General features: G+C 38.7%; 1 non-coding gene across 1 annotated transcript; it reads left to right on the plus strand.

The window, feature by feature from the left end:
• The first annotated feature begins 1,095 nt into the window (after window positions 1-1,095).
• Window positions 1,096-1,202, plus strand: LOC130032286 (U6 spliceosomal RNA). The gene has a single exon (XR_008793822.1). It is a non-coding gene; the product is annotated as a U6 spliceosomal RNA (small nuclear RNA).
• The last annotated feature ends 6,791 nt before the right edge of the window (window positions 1,203-7,993 follow it).

The raw sequence follows: 7,993 nt of genomic DNA on the forward strand, positions 1-7,993 counted from the left end.
ATTTTAGTTTCTCTAAACAGCTAGTTAGTCATAGCCTATAATTTTAACATCCATTTATAATAATAAGTTAAAGCCATACTAACACAAATGTTGACCAAAAGTTAAGAGTGTGGCTATAAGAAAAAAGGGCCTGACATTATCTTTAACTGGCATTTCAAACCTCCATTGAGACTTTTCACAGAATGGGGGAGGGGGGAGGGAATATTAAAATTTGTATGGAATCACAGAAGATCTCAGATGACTAGAAAATACTTATAAGGTTAAAGTGGAAAGAAGTCTTCACACATTGTTAATTCAAACAGTATTATAAGACTATAGTAAAGAAAATAGCATGGAATTGGCATATAACCAGATATATAGACCAATAAAATAGAATCAAGAAACCAAACAAAAACACCACACACAGAAATATTTTACTAATTTTTGACAAGGAAATTAAGAGTTCTTAATGGAGAATGTATAGTTTCTTCAGTAAGTAGTCCTAGGAATGCTAGATATTCACTTGCAAAGAAAAGGAAAAGGATTCCTATCTTATATCATTAACAAAAATTAACTATTTGAAGTGGACTGAAGAAGTTAAATGCCAAATGTGAAAGCTTGAAACTCCTAGAAGAAAAAAATAAGTAAAATCTCACTGACAGTTGTCTTATCAATAATTTCTTAGAAATGACACCAAAATGTAGCATTGTAGCACTGTCCTCCCATTGTTCATCGATTTGCTCTAGTGGGCCCAGTAACATCTCCATTGTGAGACTTGTTGTTACTGTGTTTGGCATATCGAATAGGTCATGAGTAGCTTGCCAGGCTTTGCCGTACGGGCAAAATATTTTCGGTAGCTTGCCGGGTTCTCTGAGAGGAGCAGAGGAATCAAACCCGGCTCGACTGGGCCGGCGGCTTGCAAGGCAAACGCCCTACTGCTGTGCTATCGCTCCAGCCCATACCACCCTGACTGCACCCAACACCAAAATAACAAAGTAAAAATAAATAAATTGAATTACATCAAAATAAAAAAATTCACAGAAAAAGAAAGATTTAAAGCAATCTATGGACCAGGAGAAAATATTTGCAAATCCTATATAAGAGTTTTAGAGTCTCGTGCTCGCTTTGGCAGCACATATACTAAAATTGGAACGATACAGAGAAGATTAGTATGGCCCCTGCGCAAGAATGACACGCAAATTCGTGAAGCGTTCCATATTTTTAAAGAACAAAAGCAACCGATGCTGGCGTGGATGTGGTGAGAAAGGGACACTCCTTCACTGCTGGTGGGAATGTCCACTGGTTCAGCCCTTCTGGAAAACAGTATGGACGATTCTCAAAAAATTAGAAATTGAGCTCCCATTTGACCCAGCAATACCACTCCTGGGAATATATCCCAGAGAGGCAAACATGTATAGTCGAAGTGACATCTGCACTTGTTTGTTCATTGCAGCACTCTTTACAATAGCCAGAAACTGGAAGAAACCTGAATGCCCAAGAACAGATGACTGGTTAAAGAAACTTTGGTACATCTACACAATGGAGTACTATGTAGCTCTTAGAAAAGATGAAGTCATGAAATTTACATACAAGTGGTACAACATGGAAAGTATCATGCTAAGCGAAATGAGTCAGAAAGAGAGGGATAGACATAGAAAGATTGCATTCATCTGGGGGATATAAAGTAACAAAATATGAGATTAATACCCAAGAATAGCTGAGATCAGCACCAGGAGGATTACTCCATAGCTTAGTGGCCAGCCGGGCATTCTAGAGGAAAGGGCAGCTCAGATAGAGAAGGGAACACCAAATAAAGGGTGTTTGGAGGATCCTCCCAGGAGGGGAGATGCATGTCGAAAGTGGACTATGGACTGAACATGTTTGCCACTCAATGCCTCTTTTGCAGACCACAACACCTAAAAGGAGAGAGAGAACACAGGGGATTGCCCTGCCACAGAGGCAGGAGAGGATGGGGGGATGGGGGTGGTGGGGATATTATCCATGGTGGTGGAAAATGGGCACTGGTGGAGGGATGGGTATCTGATCATTGTATAATCAAACCCAAGCACAAAAAAATTGTAAATCTACAACTGTACCTCATGGTGTTTCACTAATAAAAAAAATAAAAAAAATTTTAAAAAAAGTTTTAGAGTCTCTGGATCCTGGCCATTGATGGGGTTACATGGCAGTTGGTGGGTGTAACTGTCTAGCTACTGGAAGGTGGGGGAGATGGGTGAAGGAGACCCAGTTCCGAACCGAGCAGGCTTGGAGATCTCAGTCCCAGGTCCCGCACATCTGAGTTCCTCTGCTGGTTCCTGGTCCAAGCGTGTGGAGATTGGTCTCAGCGTGGCTTTGGCTGGGTCTAGGAGGTCTTCAGCTGTCAGGGCTCTGCTCAGGGCAGAGGGGGAAACTCAATTCGCCCTCCTACAAGGGGCCCTGTTGAGGACAGCTAGGCGTGGGTGCAGGAGACTCTGCCTTGTTCTCTTCCAACTGCCATGTAACCCTATCAATGGCCAGGATCCAGAGACTCTAAAACCAAGCTCCCGGAAACGCATGGCCGCATTTGCAGATGTGCGACCTCTTATTCTCTAGTTCTCACTCTCAGAGAACCCAGCAAGCTAGTGAGAGTTTCATACCCGCCTATATGCCTTATTAGGAACACCTGTAAAGGTGATTAGAGGCTGCCCCAAAAGCTTCCATCCCTCCTGGAGAGCCCGGAAAGCTACCGAGAGTATCCTGCCCTCATGGCAGAGCCTAACAAGCTAACCGTGGCATACTCAATATGTCAAAAACAGTACAATGAATGGTTCTCATTCCCCTGATCCTGAAGGAGCCCCCAGTATGTCATCGGGCTACACCAGCACGTGACAGGGACGAATGGAGACATTACTGGGCCCGCTCAAGCGAATCAGTGAACAACAGGGTGATAGTGATAGTGATATAAGAGTTTGATATCCAAAATAAAATTCTCATGCAACTCAAGAGACAAAAGTAAAAGAATCTAACTCTAACATGGGCATAGAAAACAAATAGATATTTTTCCCAAAGAAGAAATTCAGAGATATGAGTCGATGTTTTTATTCACTAACCATCAGGAAAATGTAGATCAAAATCACAAGAAGGTAACGCATCAAGTATGTTAGAAAAGCTATTAACAAACATTTAGTTAACAAGTTCTGGAAATGAAATGGAGAAAAGAAAGTCCTTGTGCTCTGTTAGTGGTTGCCAGGGTCAAGATAGGAATGTATAAGTCAGAAGGTGCAGATTTTAATAGCATGGTAACTATAGTTCGTACTGTATTGTGTAGTTAAAAGCTGGTAAGAGTAGATTCTAAACATTACTACTGCTCCCCTCAAGAAAGGAGTTGTAAGGTGGTAGAAAGATTAAATAAATTTTGTGTAAAATGTCAACACCCACCAGGTCTTTGTCAAACTGGAACTTCCAGAAAAGCTTGGGGAAAAATAAACGTAAGGGACTGAGTGGTGAGGAAACAGTCATACTTGATGATCACTACTTTTCAAAGGCATTCATTGTAGTTCAGTGCAGTAAAAACTGTTTTTTTTTTTTCAGTTATATAGAAACAAAGCACTTGAATTAACTTCTGGAGTGTGGGAAGGGTACATGTGCTGTGCTATTTCTTTGCCCTGAAATAACTTTTTGACCCATTCCCCAGAAAAAAAAATGGCCAAGGTGAAACCTTATAGAAAGTAACTTCTTTCAAGTGCCTTGTGTTCAAATGCTAACTGCTAATGCAAAGAACACAAAACATTTATTTCCAAAATTGGACTAGGCAATGTTGCAGTTGAGAAAGAATTAAATGAAGGGAACTAGATTCTAGTCAGTCAGGGACTAAATACCAATGAGAGCTTCTTTAGATGATGTAATGCTTGAATCCTGATATCCTTTTGAAATAAGTCTGTGGTTGAAGTGTCTGTAAACCACACGGAACTGGAATTTCCTCCCAATCCCAGAGTCTCCTTCTCTGCCTCCTACACAATTTTTTTAGGTAGCTTTGCTCAAATGTAATAATACTAATGTTTGACAGAAAGCCCTTTTTTTGGTAACTTTGCTCTGTGTTTAGGATTCTCTAAATGATCCTAGTCCCTTGCTCTCCCCAGCCCTTTCCATCCTTACTTGATAATGACACAGGACTCAGTGTATAACAGAAAATTCAGAAAGACAGCTCATCTCAGTCATCTGACTGAATAAACGCTGGCTTTTTCCACTGATATGCTTTCTTCAGATCTCCAGGGTGGAAGACTGGTGACAAATGAAGACAGAGACCCACACTTTCCGCTACATAGCAAGGAGCAAAGCTGTTGAAGTCTGTGTGGCAGCTATCTGCGCATCATCCTTTTTTTCACTAGGATGCGGATGACAAGCAAATACATGGGATAGTTTTAGGTGACAGAAAGTCTGGTAAACTCCGGAAACCTGTTCAAGGAAACAGACTCTTCATGTTCTGAAAGTTTTCACAACTCGACTGAGGACACATAATACACACAAAGACACAAGGTACCAGGTTTTGTTACAAGCACCCCTTCTACTTCAGTCCTAAAGCTATAGAGAATTGGGTTCATGAGAAGTTAAGGAAGTTGATGAGGAACTTCAAGCATGGGAAAAACGGGCACCTCTCCCAACTGGGTTGCAAAACAAAATCTTTTATACAAACTATTTTTAGATTTGAAGAAATCTTCTACTAAAAGAATTAATTCATCATTTACCACCCCATTACACCAGACTTAAAAATCTTATGGTTAAATCAATAGCATCTTCTGACTTTTGTTCCATTTAATCTGTGCTGAAAAAAATAAAAGCAGGCATTAGTTTCCAAAAGTGAGTGTCTGCAAAACTTCATGACACTAAATGAACTGATATATATGAACACTCTTTGGAAATACAAAGAAAAAAATAGAAGCTGTTGCTTCATTATTTTTTAGCTAGAGTATAGTCTTCAATAGAAATCGCACTTCTCTTCCACTCTCTTATATTTCTCTCCCTTAGCACAGTGCCTGGAACAATGTATATATACTGGAGTCTCACCAGGCTGTGCTTAAGTATTACTCCTCGTTCTCTGCTCAGGAATTACTTCTAGTAGTTCTTGGAGGACCATATTGGGTGCTAGAGATCGAACCAGGGTCTACAGCATGCAAAGCAAGCATTCTTCCCAATATACTATTGCTCTGGTCCACAGTCTGGAACATTATGGTGGTAAAGGTAAAGGTAAAGGCCCTCCTGTTGATCGTCGATTTGCTCGAGCGGGCCCAGTAACGTCTCCATTGGAGACTTTGTTGTTACTGTGTCTGGCATATCGAATACTCTCGGTAGCTTGCCAGGCTCTCCGAGAGGGGCGGAGGAATCGAACTCCGGTCGGCCATGTTGGCCGCTTGTAAGGCGAATGCCCTACCCGCTGTGCTATCGCTCCTTGCCATCCTAAATTTAACTAAATTTATTTATCAAGTACCTAGTATATTAGGCACCTTATTAATAGGCGGTGGCCAAAAGAGAGTACGGTACCAAGTTTCTGAAGAGACTCAGACTATTCTGTCACGCCAAATTGTGAGACAATAGTCTCAACCACATAAGTCTTCAGAGCCAGGCAGGAAAAGATAATAACTGAAAGTAGGTTAATGATTTTAAGGCAATTGAGTGCCATGGGGATAATGAAATCGTAGAGAACCATACTTATCTAAATTTGTAATTTTTTATCTACAAATATTTTATAATCACTGGACACCCTAGAATACTTTGGCCAAACTTCTGGCAGATTCTTTATCCATAAAAATGAATAGAACTATAATACATTCTACAATGTGGATAAATATTGGAAGCATTATCTCAAGTAAAATAAGTAGAAAATAAGATACAAATAAGATACAAAGAACAAATGCTGATGACAAAAAAAAATGTTGATGATGTTACTAACATATCTAGAAGAGGCAAATTTATAGACACAGGAAGATAAAAGATCACCAGTTAAAGCCAGAAAGACAGAACAGTGGGTAAAAAAATTTCCTTGGATGTGATCAAATTCAGCTTAATCCCTGATACCATATTATGGTCCCCCAAGCCCTGCCAGAAGTGATCACTAAGTGCACAGCCAGGAGTAAAGCCTAAGCACAGCCCAGTCTGGCCCTCAAGCAAAATAAAACAACAATACAAAAGATTGCCAGAGGCTAGGAATGGGCCATTTTTAAGATTATAGTGAAGGTTATATGAGAAGATACTTGCATTTTCAAAGTGGCTGGCTCACTACTACTATTAGCTATAGTCTTACAATAATAATGAGAAGAAGCTATGCTATTATTAAGAAAAGTAGAAAAACTATTTGCATTTTTGTTTCAGACTTAATTATTTGTTTACTTACCTGACAATTATTGTCTTCTTTGAAACTATCTGAACCACCTCAAAGTACACTCTCTTATGATGTTTTTAAACATTCAAGTTTAATCTAATGACATTACTGACCCAACAAAAATCTTTTAATGACTCCCTGTGGTTTTATTAAGTCCCAAATTCTATCCTATAACACAAACCTATTTTCACCTCTTTCGCCTTATAATAGATATTTAGGCCTCCCAGTCTTCTTTTTGTGCTTTTCAGCAACCCTTAATTCTGTCAGTAATCTCTGCACATCCTAGTAAGTGAACTCTTTCTCTCTTCAAAGGTAAATTACCAGACCAAACTAGGCAGACCATTCCTATCTATACCATAAACTGTACTTTTCAAAGCAGACTGTGACTTCCACAATTCAATCAGGATGAATCTCAGTCCTCTTAGTAGAAATGCCATAGCAAGTGTCTACTTTCTTTGTTGATATAGGTGAGGGCCAAGAAGATCAGTGAAATAGAGCTCACTGCAGAAGTTAAAAAAGAAGCCATCTTAATACTAGATTTTTCTATTTTCTGAGCCAATAAATTCTCTTTATTACTGCAATCACAAAGGTTTATTTTTAATTAATCACTGGTTTTAGAGAGATATATTTCTGATATTCAGCTTCACATTTTTATATGCATATAATACCATCAAAGTATCAGCACATCCCATTTCCAAAAAAAAAAATCATTTACTCATCTCTACCCTCATTTCTTTTCCCTTTGATATTCACTAGTCTTTACCAAGTTTAGGTGTTAGCTATTTCCTCCCAGTTCATCTGCCTTAGTTATTTATATTCTCTTTATAAGTGAAACTATGTGGTGTTTGTGTTTATGTTACCTAGCATAATTTCCTCAAAATCTATTCAATTTTTTCTCAAATGGATGCTTTCATTTTCTAATGGCAAAGTAATATTTCATTGTGTACGACTTCCTTATCCAATCCTCTGTCTATGGGTATTTGGGTTGATTTCATGATTTTTACTATTGTGAATGCTTCTGTGAACATAGAGGTGTAAATATCCTTTCAAAATAATTCTTTTACGTCCTTTGTATAAATACCTAAGAGAGGTATTGCTAATTATACAGAATTTCCATTTTTATATTTAAGGAACCTCCATACTATTTTCCATAGGGGCTGGACCAGATTCATCTTCATACCAGATTCTCTTTCCTGTACATCCTTGGCATTTGTTTTCAATTTTTGTGGCACAGTCCATTTTTACTCATGTGGGGTGATACCTCATTATGGCTTTGATTTGTATCTCCCAAATAATGTTATATTGAGCTTTGTTTTTCATGAATTTGTGAGTCATCTGTGTGTATTCTTTAAAGAAGTGTTCATTTTGATCTTTTGTCTATATTTTTTAATTAAGCTTACTTCCTTTGTGTTGTTGAATAGTGTGAGATTCTTATATATTTCAGATATGAACCCCTTGTCAGATGTAAGATATGCAAATCTATTCTCCAAGTTTATAAGTTGCCTTTATTTTGTGGTAACTTCTTTCACTGTGTAAAGCCTTTTATTGGATGTTGTCCCATTTATTTACCTTGTTCCTCCACCTTTTTGCCAGTGGAAAATCTAAGTGGTGCCTGAAAATCTGGATAACCTGGCCTTGATAAATGCCAGCACAAAAAAA

This window comes from Sorex fumeus, unplaced genomic scaffold (assembly GCF_029834395.1).
Source record: "Sorex fumeus unplaced genomic scaffold, SorFum_2.1 ptg000047l, whole genome shotgun sequence".
In the NCBI taxonomy this organism is placed as follows: Eukaryota; Metazoa; Chordata; class Mammalia; order Eulipotyphla; family Soricidae; genus Sorex; species Sorex fumeus.